The 15,272-nt window shown below is 44.0% G+C and overlaps 1 long non-coding RNA gene across 1 annotated transcript in view; it reads right to left on the reverse strand.

The window, feature by feature from the left end:
• Positions 1 to 5,356: 5,356 nt before the first annotated feature.
• The window catches only part of LOC112550456, a 30,952-nt gene continuing 21,036 nt past the window's right edge, over positions 5,357 to 15,272 (reverse strand). Inside the window, exon 3 of the long non-coding RNA XR_003094318.1 lies at positions 5,357 to 13,582. This is a non-coding gene — a long non-coding RNA (uncharacterized LOC112550456). The remainder of the gene's footprint in view (positions 13,583 to 15,272) is intronic.

Here is a 15,272-nt window from a genome sequence, read left to right on the forward strand (position 1 = left end):
CAATAAAAGCGAGGGGATGTCAGATTGTGTAATATAGGAATATTTCAGACTGAAATGAGAGAGAGTTTAGCTTTAAGAGAGTCTTTAAGATAGTTATATCTTTAAGAGAGGCTTTTAAGATGAGGCCCCTTGTAGAGGTCACTCCCAAAGCCAGAGATAAGGCTGCCAGTCACAGACATGCTGGCCCACCTGTACATTTACAAGGTTTTTATAATTTTTCAGCAATTGTTTGCTTTGCAAATATTATTGCAGCCATTTTTACTATCCACATTTGGCTGTTTAATCTCCTGGTAATCATCCTGCATATGTTTTCTTTAAAATTAATAAGGTTGACTACAAACAGTTTTGACTTCCCAGAATAAGAGGATGGTTCAAAGAATTAAACCTGGAGACTGAGATGAAAAATTATCTTGTAGTCAGACCTCTCCACCCTCCATCCTGGGTTTTGGTTGTTTTTGGTTCATTCAACTTTACACATTGTTCACTTTCGCTATTAGGCAATTGTGATGCATTTGTACAGCAAGACAGATTCCAACAGGTTCAGTTCTGGATCAAAGAGCACTATAGACATTACTCACTAGTGCATATAATCATTTTCAATTGCAAAGGATGTTTAAATAGGTGCCCTGGCCTACAAACATCAAGACATTTTATTCAGATGTTGACAGAACAGAAATCAAATAAGCCTTCTCAAGTTTTTTTTTGCTTGCTTGATTTAATAGCAGTTCTGTCACCTGCAGGACAGGCAGACATTTTCCAATGTAGACTAATTGCAAACTGTTAATACTCTTGATACATAAATGCCATATTAAGTTTTATTCATTGCTTTGTGTCCACTGATGTAAATATGTTCTAAGAACATTAATTGAATCAAACTTAATTCTGGCAAAGACTGGCATAGGCAAAATATCCCACAGCACTTGGAAAGACTTGGAAGTCCAAAAGTTTCATATGAAGGCCCTTCTGAAAATGTTACCCTAAGCCACATACCCGAAGTCACTGAATGATGCATGGAAAAGTCAGGAGCCCTGTCCTCACTCCTGTTTCCTGTCCACCTGGCAACATTTTTTCATAGCACTTGACCAAGCAGGCTGTCGCCTATGAAAGCTGAAGGAGCCTATTTCTCTGAAGGAGTTAGTCTCTAAGGTGCCACTCTGCCCTGCTTTCTGCCTGATGTCAGACTAACATAGCTAATTACCTCTGCCTTTTTAGAACAAGGCAATGGCCAATCAGACCAGATACCTGCAGTGATGGTCTTATGTAATTACACATGGCAGGAGGTAAGATTGTGGGACTGTGTGCCAGATCCCAACGCACCTTATTGCCGGTGTGGGGGGAGCCCAGTCCTGAGCTCCCCCTGCACTAGCAAGGAGCAGGCTCCCATGGCTGAGAGCCCCATGTGCCCCAGTTCAGGGACTCCTAGCTGTGCAGGCACCCCATCCACCCCTGGGGTGGGGGTATTGCTGCAGCTATCTCCCTTTCCCAGGGATGCATCAAACACCTGGGGTGGGAGGATCACCCCTGCAGCAATCTGCCTTGCCTGGGGTGTGTGAAACCCCTGGGAGCAGAGGATGGCCTTAGAGTGATCCCCCCACCTTTGGGATATGGGAAACCTGTGGGGTGCAGAGATCACCGGGAGGCATCCTGCAGGGCCTAGCTGAGGGGTGCTATCCAGACCCAGAGTCCACAGCTGCTGGGGTTGAGAGTCAAGCAATTGTGGGACTCTCAGTCATGGCTGGGTAAGGGATGCCCACGTGGCTGGGAGCCCTGTCAGCTGATGGGGCTCCCAGCTGCAAGAGACCCTGCTACACATGCAACTTAAAGCCAGACAGCAGCAACCAGCTATAAAGTAAGTACACATTTTTGAGGTCTAGCTTTATAGCTGATTCAAGTTTTTATCATGTGATAGCTACTTTGCACGTGTAGCTGGTCTCAAGGTAACCGCGCAGTTAACCAGGTAATTGCATGATACCTGTAATGGGTAGAGGGGGCCGAAGAGGCTCCGTGTGTGGGAGCTTGCTTTCACAGCAACAGCAATTTCTCACCGAGCACCGGGAGAAAACAGCAGCCTTGTTACTGTGTCAAAGAAAGCTGATGAACAGCAAAGGCTGCCTCTGCTCTCTTCAGTAAAACACCCTGACTTAGGAAAGAAAAAATAATTATGCCAAAGGTCAGCCTGTTCCAGGGCAGCTTGTTCCTGCTTTGAAGAGAAGCAACTAGTGGTACATTAAAAAACAAAACAAAACTGAAAAAACCCCCACACATGGTTGTTACACCTGACGGACTCGCACAGATAAGAGCCAGCAGCGGAGCGGCACAAAGGGGGTTTGCGACCTCGCATGACCTCCCTTGAACTTCATCCAAATTTTCTGACAATCTCCTCCTACTGTTCCTTGCTCTGCTGCATCGTGGCTGAAATACTCTGCATGCATTTTAGCTCTCGTCTTGAACACCACATGGCATTTCACAGCCCAGCGTGCAGAAGCAGGTCTCTGGGAGCGTTGGGTATCTCCACAGAGGCACGGTTCTCTTCTCCCGTACCCTGACACCCCTCACGTCAGTGGGATTTCTGCTAGGGTAGGAAAGGGAGAATTGTTTTAAGTAGTAAGATGTTGGCCTGGAAGTTGAGATATTTGGCCACAGACTTCCTGCATGAACTTGGTCAAGTCCCCTGAGGTCAGACCAGAGGTGACTTAGGCACGGGGACGCTGAAGAGCACCCAGCACACACAGCTTTCAGGTGCCTGGCTTCTGGAGTGCAATTCACAGCCCCAGCTCAATGCCCCAGTGTCCTATGCAATGCAAAGGGAGAATCCATCACCTAGGAACGGGCGACACAACAGCCTGCACACTGGGCGGGGAAGCACCAAAACTAGCCGACAGAAATACAGAGGACAGGGTGGTGTCTGAAATCTTGCCTTTCTCCTTGAATGAGGGAAGACGGGCGAGATGGATCTATAGCCCCAAACCACGTACTGGACCTGGGCATCTAATTGGTCTCTTTGGGTACACACATGCAACTCGCTTTCCTTCTTAAACATAGTGGGAGGAAGAGGAGAGGTGAGGCTGCTACCAACACCACCCACCGTAGAGGAGCAGAGCAGGTAGAGCACCTGCTCAGGATGTGGGAGTCCCAGGCTAAATGCCCTTGCAAACCCACATTGCCCACAAGAGTATCCAAACCAAACGAGTTATAGGCAGGACGGGGGTGGAGGGAAGCACCCTTCACCCCACCTGTTGAAGCATGGAGCTGCACAGAAATGAAGGCAAGGCAGAGCAAGCAAAAGAGAGCCTGAGCAAAAGGGAGCAAGTCATGTATTTGAATGGCCATGGCTGCCGTGTTTTGTGCTCAACTCAATGCTGCCTAACCCATACTGACATGCTTAACGTACACTTCTTCAGGCAGGGCCTCCAAGGGGACCTGGATGCAGTGATACCTAGTTGGTGCATCCCCGGTACAAGACAGACGCCCGTCGGGCTAGTTGGGAGCCTTGTGGGCATCGTACACTTGGAGTTCAGGGTTAAGCCCCACTTTGAGGAATGTCCTTGAGTAGATCTGGTCCTCCCATTTCTTTAGGCTGAGCTCCAGATCTCTAACGCCGAGAACCTGCCTGCTTCACAGGTGCTACACACTGGAGACTGGGAGGTGTTCAGACACGGCAGCGACTGGGACCTCAGACTGACCGGTGAGAGAGAACTGGCCCACAAATACTGAGGACAAAGAGGACAGGAACTTTTTTTCAGGAGAAAAGAAACAATCCCATCTTTTAACCATTCTAGTCCCCGGCTAACGACATCCCCAGGGAGGATTTCTGAGGCTGAAACAAGGAGTGAATCATTCCAGCCTCCTGACAAAAAGAAAAGGGAGGTGTACTGTACAATGAACCGTGAGCGGTGCTTGCCAGCTCTAAGATTGAAACGAGGTGTGCCAAAGCCACCACAATGCTCCCTGCTGACAGGGACAAGGAAAAGTTGCCAAAGCAGCTACTATGGAGCAAGTTCAGCTGTAGCAGAGAAAGTGCCAGGGCTTAAATAGGATATTACGTACACATTTGCACACACCAAATGCTGGGTGGTGGGTGTGGAGGTGGGGAACTGTTACTGATTTTAGATTTTAAGACCCTCGGGGCAGGAATGGTTTGTCTTGTAATGTCATGTTCCAAGGCTATCGAGGGTGCTGATTAAATCCCCATAAAATATACTCTCAAACACGACCTGAAAAGGCTGTTTTTAAGGTTGCAGAATCAAGTGCTCAGTTCCAGAACCGGGGTTGCCTTTGAAGGGGAAAACTTCAGCTGAAATGTTTTAAGTTATAAGTAGCTGAAAACCAGATCTTAAATTGGGAACTGCCAGGCAATCAGCAGTACAGTCTAGCTGGTCACGGGCAAACAAGTCACAGTGAGCTAAGGGGACTTACTGCACCTTACCTGCTCCATAGTAAATTATATGTGCCTGCTCTTATCCTAAAGTAAGTGAAAGCTAAACTGCAGCAAATTATCCTCCTTCATTCAGGACTAAGTTACCATGAGATAGTTACCACTTGACGCAGGCTAAGCATGGGCACACATTCAGTGACCGCAGAGAAGCTGATGTAGGTTAATTCCCCAACTCTTTTAACTCGCTAACTTGCACAGTATGTTTGTCCATATACTTATGCCTGCTGAGAAGCTGGACTTAAAATTAGAAAAAAAATCCATCAACTTCAACAGTAGTATATTGAGTCCAAGTAAATACAGTGCTGTTCTCTTGCAGGTTATTTATGTCATTTTAAAAAACTTTTATGTATATGAAGCAGAGGATATGGCTGTTCAAAAAACATTTAGAGAGCGAGGCGGAGAAAGAGAGATCGGAGCTGCTATGCAGAAGTGGAGAAGACAATGGTACAGCAGACCCTAAGTGCGTTGGGATTTGTCAAATGCCACCAATATAATCTGCAGAGAACAGCAGAAATCAGAGACAAGACACAGCCCTCCAGCATCCCCTAAATCTATATCCCTTCCCAGCACAGACCTGCTTTTTGTGGCACATTTGCCGGTATTCTAGCCGAGTTTTCAAAAGTTTAAGTAATGGCACTTATGCCATGTCAGCAAGGTTTACGTTTCATGTAAGCAAGGTTACAGTATCATTTTAGGGCTGGCTAAAAACTAGACGTTCAACATTTTCTTCTGATTTTTCTACCTAATGACTTGCAGTGAAAAACTTCTTTCATCTGAAGTCAGTTCGATTCAAAACAAAAAAATTCTTTGTCCTAATCCAAACAAGTTTTGACATTTTTTTCTGCTTTTTCCCCCTCCATTTTGTATTGATTCATCAGAAAGATTCAAGTAATGTGAGAAATTACACAAAGAGACACGATTTTTTTTTTTAATCATTTGGGCAAATTACATTTTTTCCAGTCAAAAGGATGATGAAATTAAGGGTAAATGATATCCCTCCCCCAACTTCCCAAAGAAACAATGTTCTCTTAAAGATGCTGGAGTAACTCATAATACACATTTTATGGAAGGCTTGAGAAAAATGCACATTTGTTCAAGTTTATAATCACATTGTTTTCCTTTAAGTGAAAAAAGTGTCATCCATCAGCTAGTGACAAATAACGCGAAGTGAATTGTACCTTGACTATGCCTACAAATTAAAAAAGAAAAGCATAAAATCATGGTCTGAGGGTGATGTGGAAAAACAATCGCTACAGTTGGTTCATAATTTTGTTATACTGTTGTAATTTTGCGGCAATGCATCAGAGCAATCTGCCCCACAAAGAGAATTACAATATGGCCTGTGCGTGCCAGTAAATGCCAGGCATGTCAAGTATTCATGCTACATGTTTGGCTCAGTGCTATGGCCAAATGCAGCTCTTACAGATTTAGATCATTGGGCGACTGTTTGAATGCATATTCTGGGGGGAAAGTTTGACACTTTGGTTTAAAAAAAATCAGGATACGGTGGAAACTACATCTGCAGAATTTGGCTTGTATACATCTACCTGCCCGCAAAAGGAAGGAGGTATCTGTTATCTGGATACAGCATTACATGGCACATACAGTCCCACTGATAGTCCTGTGGAAAGAAATCCTCAGCTGTTGTAAATTGGTGTAGCTCCTTACGGTCAACAGAGCCAATTTATATCAGCTGAGAATTTGGCCCTTAGTTTCTTTTACCTAGACTCAACGATGTATTAACAGGAGTGCCACTTGAAAAATCAAGGGAAGTGATTCTTCTCTATTCAACACCAGTGAGGCCCTCACCTGTGTACAGTTCTGGACTCACCCTTCAAGAAGGGTGTGAACACATTAGTAAGAGTTCAGTTCAGAGCAACAATTATTAGAGGCCCGGGAAGCAAGAGTCATGAGGAAAAGCTGAAAATGCTAGGGTTATTTAGTCTGGAGAAGACAAGACCGCGAGAGAAGCTGATAACAGTCTTAAGTACCTGAAGGGTAACTATAGAGAGAACAGAGATAGGCTTTTCTTTGTGGCAGTACAGAACAGGACTAGGAGCAAGGGACTCCAGATGCAATAGAGGATATTTAGGTTGGAGATAAGGAGGAACTTTCTGACCATGAGGGTGGTCAAAATCATTGGAACAGGCTACCTAGGAAACTGGAATCTCCATCTTTGGTATTTTCAAGAGCAAGTTGGATAGACACTTGGAAAGGATGGTTAGTCAGGAATGATCCTGCATTGAGCAGGGGGTTGGATTAGATGACTTTGTGAAGTCCCTTCTGGCCTTACTTTCCTATGATCCTATTCTCCCCACCGCTCCTCCCAATTCTATGGGATGCTTAAGATAAAGGAGGCATAGATAAGGTCATGAACTAGCATGAAATTTCTTTCTGGGTTTCACTGCCACTAGTATCGAGTCACTTAAGCTGTGTCTACACTAGGTCATTCAGCAAGATATTGCCAAAGTTGCTAGCACCTCTTCAGTTCCCTTTAAGGTACCAATAGCAGAGAATACAGCTGCTGCTCCTTTGTGCATTGCAGGGACCCATTATGGGCTCAAGCTCCCACATTTCTCATGCCAGTAAAGCCAAACTAGTGATACTAATGTTAAGAAAGGTTTACAAAGTGTTCCTCATGGAGACATGGTTGGGGGGGGGGGGGTTTGCTTGTGAAGGAAAGGAATAACATGCAGTGGGGTGTTAAGGATAAAAACTCATTATCCAACCAAATGCATTGATCAAAAAGGACTTTGAAAGGCATTTCCTGTTGGTGCTCCACTTTCCCCTTCTTCATATGGATCAATGGAAGGAAACCATTTTTCAAAGATTTTCAAATGCAGGACAGAATCTCGCTCTTCTGAATGTCATTTTGCTGCAGAGAAATAATGTGGCAGCATGTGAAAGTACCATTTGGAACCAGTTTTAACCTACAGACTTTCCACAACATCAAGACACTTTGCAAAAAAACTGCCTAGGTCTGTAAAGAAGGCATAAAAATTGCCACAGTCTCTGCCAATCTGATTTGTGAAAAATTAATTCCCAGCAATTAGTTTTACCCCTCATCATGTGAGCAAGATGCACTAGAAGTAGTCAGACATCCAAGAGAAAAGGATCCTTTACATAATTTAGCAGCTCTGGTCCACCTTTCCCTCCTCAGTTGTGGCCAATCTCAGATACTTCAGCAGAAGGCAAAGTCCCCTTTCCCAGCTTCTGCAGTATGGTGTTTGATAATAGCCATTGTCCTAATGCAGAACAGCATGTATTAGGGATACACTGAAAGTAGTGTACACAACTCTGCTCTCCCCACAGCCTATAAAAGAAAGGAAAGAACTGGGAGGATACAGATCCCAAATGACCATTAAGACCGATTCCCTGCATGTGCGCGCGATAGAATTTCTCCCAGAAACTAGATTACCCACATTTTAAAGAAAGCTACTTAATATCTCATGTCAAAGACTCCAAACTATAGTAAGGCCATCACCTTCCCTGCTAAGCTGTTCCAATATTTAATTCTTTTGCTTCCAGGAAACTGCATCTTATTTAAAGGTCAAATTAAACGTATAACACCAATTTCCAGCCGCTAGATCTCATGCCCTTTCTGCAAGACTGAAAAGCCTCCCATTACCTGGGCAACCACCTATGCCCAGAGATCAACTCACCTCTCAGCCTTCTTTGTGATAAACTCAACAGTTGAGCTGTTTAACTTTGCTCTCCAGGCCATGGGTTAATTTTGCAGCTGTCCTCTGAGCTCCTTGTAGTGTTTCCACAGTATTGGAGAAGGTATCAGAACTGGACAGAGTACTCTTGTAGTGGCCTTACCTATGGTGCATTCAGAAGTAAGGCTATGTCCTTACTTTTGCTTGTTTTTCCCCCACATAACACACCCCAGAATTGCAATGATCTTTTCCCCCTGGAACTGCACCATAAGATGGCTATCTACAGTCTTCTTCCATGTCACTGATTTCCAAGACAGTCTCTCCCAACCTACATATATAATCTACATCCTTGGTTCCCAAATGAATTACTTTGCACTTGGCTGGATTAAAACACATGTGGTTGCAACTGTGACCATTCAACCATATGATTCCATTCATTCTGTAATAGTAACTTGTCCTCACAATACACTGTACTGGAGTGGTTTAGCTTACATCCTCACTACAAAGGATCCTATCATCCAGACAAGCCAATAGGCTCGGGTTTAAAGAACGACCAAACACTGGTTTTAGCTCTTTATAGATGGAGAGGAAGTTATTAGGAATGACTCCTCAGATAGATCTGCAGTAAAGTTATGCCCCAAGTGAGTTACACTGCTCGAAGTTATTGGCTGAACTGGTAGAACAAAGGATGGGGTAGGGGTTAGACTGGAGTCATTAGCTACATAAACAGGGGAAAATGAGCTGTAACTAGTTAGTACTCATTTCTGTGCACTTGTGACATTCACAATCACTTCAGGCTGCACATCTGAGAGAAAGGAGCCACTGTTACATGATTTTCTCTCATTCTCACTATTCAGATTCTCAAGAATTTTCCATTGCTACAGAAAAACTGGAGTTTGTTTTGTTCAGGAAGTTGGTTTTTTTTAAATGTATATAGGCAAGTAGCTTTCCCACTGTCCTTTCTAGTTTCCTGTGGCTATGGGTTTGGCAGTCTCTGGATGAAGCTTATGGGCAGTAACAAGGGCAGAGATAGATGTGCTTCACTGTGATATCACATGGTATTCAATTCCCTATGGCAGCAAGGCAGGCAGTCATCAGTTAACCCGTGGTGATGAGTTGGCCCTTAGATTTCTTTAGAATCAGGATTGGCATGAGGCAGCTCAATTCCTGTGGTTGTGGGAGACCCCTAAAAAAAATAAAAGTCAAGGTGGAGTTGCTTTTGCCACCCATATTGACATTTGCACACCAGGTCCGATTTTCACTCCTGGGCATCATGAAAGGACAACAGAAGACTGGATCGGTTCTGCTGGTCTCACTCTCCCAAGACAAATCCTTCTCGAAGCTCTGAGAGCAGGCTCAGAAAATGAATCACAGTTTTGTACATTTTTTAAGCCAAAAGGAACCACTGAAATCATCTTGTCTGACCTCCTGCATAATAAACAGATGGCAGAATTTCCCCAGCAATTTCTGCATCAAGCTTAAAAAATTGTGGAGCCAAGAGGAAGCGTCAGAACAGTCTCTAGCCTGGATGTGACAACTTCAAAAGGTTTAATAAGATGCTAGTCGCCCCTGTTCAGCACAGGCTTGTTATTCCATAGGTTTTCAGTATCTCTTTATGGCTGCATGCAGCTTGCCCTTTTGTTTCCTCCGTCCACACAAGCACTCTCTCTAATTTAGCCCTTTCAGAAAACAAACAGAAGTAGAGAAAATGGAGATTTCAAGCAACAAACATTAGACAAGGACATGTCAACAAAAGGATAACAAAATACCTCCAAGTAACCTTTTGTTATAGCCATATAATTGAAATCTGACATTAAAATGCAATTCAAGGTCCACTTGTTTTGTCACATGAGATAAAACTAGGGAAAAATTATCTTGGTTAGAAACAACAATTCTCCAAACGCCAAACATTATTCTATACAGACAGAGATTCTGGGCTGGAAAAAAAAAAAAACACCTTTTCTAGCACTTGAAAAGCATGACAGCTCCACGCTGATAAACACTTCCAGCGCAGGGACCTTGCAAGGCCAAACCAACACGTTCTTCAAAACCATTCATCAGAAGCCGCGTTCACTTGAAAACATTTCTCTGCTGCTCATATCACACGTGAGTTCAGCATTTCATGAGATGCCGTGGCAAGTCCAACCATTCCAAAACAAAACCAGCGTGCGACTTGTTGCAGGCTAGGTATACGCTGAGCCTCCAACTAATGCTAGTCCTTCTCGAACTCTCAAGTCAGCCGAGATCTTGTCTATATCTATCGGTTCTTGTGTCACAGTAGCGTCAGGTAGGTTTAGGATAGGCTCCTTCTTCTGGCCGAGCTGTGTCTATATCAAGGGTGCCCACCATCGTAGCTACAGGAACAGCAGAAGCCCCATAAATGTAGGCTATGGGCTCAGTGACAGGCCTGGGAAACAAAGACCTCCTTGTCCACAGGCTATAACAATCTGGCAATGGCACTGCATGCAAGATCCTCCGTGTCTACACTGCTCCACCAGAAGGCATCATCCTCTAAGATGGGAAGGGAGTTTGGCTTTTGTGTTAGCAGTCTTTTTCCTTGCATTTCATTCCTGCAGCACGTGAGGATCTATAGGTAACTGCATTCATGGGTAGTGAACCCCAGCCAGGGAGTTAATTTCAATAGTTTCTTTCAGTGCTGCTGTCAGACAGACACTCTCTTGCTCTTTGTTCACTGTATTACTCACTGCTAGGCTTTAGCTAGATTTCATCCTAAAGAAGAAATCTTCAGGAAAATCCCTAGTGTGAGGCTCAAAGAAATTCCAAGAAGCACGGATACAGCCCTTAGCAAAGAAAAGGTGGTCTGGCTGTTACGCCTCTCCACGCGGCTCTTGGGGAACTCAGTTTTAGGTTTTTGTTCTACTACAGAGAGTTTGTGTCTCATCTACAGGGCAGTCAAAGGTGTACGGGTAGCTGGTGTAGATGTACTTGAGCTCTTTTAAAACTAGATAGCTCAGTTATCACTAGCATTGTAGTAGTGGCAGTGTACAAACCACCCTGAGAGAACCCACTGGAATATAATGTATACTAATCCTCACAGGATTTTCTTTAATTTAACTCAGTTTTTTAAACCAGGGAAAAATGTGTAGACACAAATCCTTGGATTCTATAGGCTCGTCAGCAAGAACCCTGCACTGGGCGTGGGGTGCAGGTAATATCCCTGTCAAATCCCTGGCATCTTGCTTCTCTTGGTCTGTAGCCACAGAATTGTAGCACTTGTGATATATTCCTACTGCAACGTCTAGTGTGCAACGTGCCTTCTGAGGCTCTGGGGAAACAAGAAACAGAGCCAGACTTTCAAAGAATCAGTCGCAAGTCTTCACTCAAATTAATGCCTTACCTTGTGTCAAATAAATACAACCATTAACATAATGCAGTTGACCGTGAGGAAGCACTGTGCATGAGCCTGAAGCCCCATACTTTCTATTCTTGACACTGAAATCAACTGGTAGCTCTCCCTGACTTTTTAACTGGAAAAGCAGTTAGTTTGCTTTCTGCCTTTCTTTCAGCCCACACCATGACCTGCCTGCTTTTACTTCCCATTTCTCATAGACCAGCACAATGTTGTCATCACATGATTGGGCACCATCCCAGGTGTCATCTGGATAAAACACAGGGCCCCTCCTCTCAGCTCCACTGAAAAACCTTTTAAATAGCAAGAACCGGTTTGAGGAAGAAAGTAGAAACTGGCCAATGCATTGTGCAAACAGAAATTGGTCATCCTTGATAGGAACAGTCATGGTTTGTCTGGAATAGGCAAAACCACAGAGGAACCATTCTGGTTCCTATTAGTCTTCATGGAAGTCTCTTTTCTGTTTTTAAACAAAACTAACATTGGTCTTGGCCCCTTGACAACATCCCTTTAAGACTGTCTTTCGCTGAAAAATGCAACTTTATCAGTTGAACCCCAGATGTGTTTGTGAATTTGACTGTTGCATCCTTTTCCTTTGAACTCCTCAACCGTTACATACACAGCCCCCCAACTGGTCAAGCCAGTTTCCTCCTCGATGGGCTTTGTTCCCAGGTTCTGGGAAGATAAAAGCCATAACAGGCCTGCTGTCCCACCTACCCACTTAGACTGATAATTGCAGTAGAAAAATGATTATCAAGCTTGGCCAGAGCAACCACAATGCTATTCAACAGGGGCCAGATGACGGTGTATCTTTAGATGCATGTTAGAACATTCTCTGTGCCTTGGTGATCTGGTATTGCCCCTGTCCTGTCCACTCCTTCCTTTTGGCCTTGTCTGTATTAGTCTTTTTGTCTTAATGTTTCTTACTATTCCTACTACCAATGGCAGTAAGAAAGGGAGCCTAGTGAAAGAAGGGCTCTAGGTGGTCAGTGGAATTTTAGATACCATGTGGTCCAAGCCTACTCTATGCAGGGTTAGATGACCAATAAGCCAGGGGGTGGTCTATGCTGGCAGTCCCTTCCAGAAGGAAAAGTCACAGTGGATACAGCTTTTGCTTCATCCCTTCCATGATGGCAGTTTCACAAAAGGAGAAGACAGATCCTATGATCATTAGACCAAGCCTCCACATAAACTTGCATTGGTTTAGCTGAATGAAAACGGAGCGAAGTCTCCATTTTAGTTAAATCAGTGTAACTCGGTGCTGAAGCCCTTCTATCCAAAGGGAAAGATGGCAGTGGCACCTCCTCAGATACTCCAATAAGCACCAAATCTCGCTCCCTCTGAGGTCACTGACATCAAGGGAAGCCGGTTTGGCTTTCAAAGTAAACAGCCTCAGATGGAAAGGTTCACGTGGTGTATTGCTTTTGCTTGACCTCCCTTACAGTTCTCTCGAGCAGGCTTCCTTTTCCTCCTGCTTCTCTACCTTCGCACGCCTTCTGAAGCCTTCCAAGCTGGCCTCTCTAGACAAATCACCACTAGGAAGAAATCACGCTATGTACGACAGGCTCAAGCTATCATTGGAGAGCATACCAAATCCAGGGCAGATGGGGCCACAGAAGGTTATTGATTGGAGTGTGCACCATTTTTTACTTTTTACGATAGGAGTCCCTGACTGTGGAGCTAGATCATAATTCATAGGTACCAACACTTTGAGAAATGCCGAAGGAACAATCAGCAGCACTCACTACTGTAAAAATGAGACTGAATTCAACTTTCATGCACAGCAGAGACAGAAAAATGCTTATCTGAAAGATGCTCAAGTTACTGGTAGACAAAAATGGCCTCAATGGTCTTGGTCTGCACAGTGCTGCTTCTATTGCTGCACACAAAGCTTAAAATAGGGGGTAACAGGTATCAAAGGGGAAAAAAAGAGAGGTTGTGAAGGGTTTTTAGCAGTCAGTGGTGGAATGGGTTTCAGTGCTGTGCAATGTGCTGAAATGCAGCACTCTTCATTGAACCAACATGCTGCAATATATTAACATTCTTCATTATTCCCATTGCCTTGCATCACGCTTCAGTATATGATGCAGTTCGCATGGATTCCCATGGTTTGGAAGCCTGAAATTGAAAGGAAAAACAAGCAGGTGATTATATTTGCATTTGAGATTCGCAATTAATAAACCAATCCCCAAATCAGTTGGCAGGAGGTAGAATAGCAAAAAGGAAAACTGCCAACTTGGAATGCAAATTGTGGCCCAACAACTATCATAAGCAGCAGATAAGATCCCTAGTATTAAAAGAAGTTAGTCAAAGCAAATTTTTCACTGGTTTCCAATGTATTCACATCACACATTTGACAGCAAGTTGAGCAGAATCAGATCCTCATTTGCTGAAAAGAATCTTATCAATATTAATAGAGCAAAAGGGAAAAAAAAATTTTCAAGGAACTTTCTTTAAAAAAAAAATCCTGTAATATCAAAGGTGCTCTGTCAAGACCTGGTATGTCTTAGACATTATGCAGTTTTTAAACTAAGTTGCAGTTTTTAAACTAATTTTACCACAGCTCTTATATCTGAAAACTACATTTTTTCTAGTATGTAGTAATTGATTTAATATGATACACATGGTTACATGGAAACAAACTTCCTCTCCAGTGCAAGGCCTGGTAGGAATGCTTGTGTTAATGCTTTGGACTCTCCATTGCATAGTATAATCTTTGCACTGTATTGTATAATTTTTGCACTTTCCAAACATGAACTATTACGACCCCACTGCAAAGTGCAGTATCCCTGTGTAACTTCTGGTGTTTGCCACAACTTAAGTTCCTTGCATTACTTTTTCAACATTCAATCTTTTTCCCTTTGCAAGATTTTCAATTGATCCCCTTAGGACAGGGGTGGGCAAAATGCGGCCCACTGGCCAGATGCGGCCCGCCAGGCCATTCTAGCCAGCTCGTGGAGCCCCTAAACATTTTAGAAAATAAATATTTATCTGCCCTTGGCTGCTTATAATGCAGCCCTCGATGGCTTGCCAAAACTCAGTAAGTGGCCCTCCACCTGAAATAATTGCATGCCCCTGCCTTAGGACAAGGGCAGGCCTTTTATCAAACAAGGTTTAAACCATGCTCTACTGAAAGAGACCTCTCCTCTCATGGGAAATATCCAATTTTTTCAGAGGTAAGTTATCAACCCTATGCAAAAAGAGGACACAGGCAAAGGCCAATGCCACAGCTGAAGTGTCTAGGCTAGCTTCCTATCTCCAAGCTTCAGCTGATGCTAGGGGCTTCAGAAAAAGGTAGGAGAGCCAAATGGTACATATGGAAAGGCCACGTAGATGGAGAAAAAGACCTGAGTATGACACCCACGACCAGGGCCCAATTGTCAGCAGCCATGCCACCGACAGCAAAAGAAATTATATTAAAACTGTTTCTTGTTCCCCTTCCCTTTCCCTGTGTCTGTTCTCACACTGCGAGCTCCTCAGGGTAGGTAAGGTTAGAGACTGCTGGAAAGGTCATCACTACTACTACTGAGGGCGGCGCTGGGGAGTGGAAATCATTCTCTCAGATAAGTCCATCTGCAGTGCAGATGGGATCCCTTGTTCCTCATTTTTTCCCCTTCCCCCCTCCACAATGCTCCTTCGGCTCTGAGTGCCATTAAAATTGAGGGTAATGGTTTTGGACTTGCCTAAGTGATATAAGAACCTAAGCGCTGAACCTTCCTCCCAAGGGACTGAAGCATTTCCAAAAACGTGAGCCCAATGCTCTACGTTGCCAAAAAAAAAAAAACAGATGGAGAGAGGAAGGGCAAAG

Source organism: Alligator sinensis, unplaced genomic scaffold, assembly GCF_000455745.1.
Source record: "Alligator sinensis unplaced genomic scaffold, ASM45574v1 scaffold307_1, whole genome shotgun sequence".
Classification (NCBI taxonomy): Eukaryota; Metazoa; Chordata; order Crocodylia; family Alligatoridae; genus Alligator; species Alligator sinensis.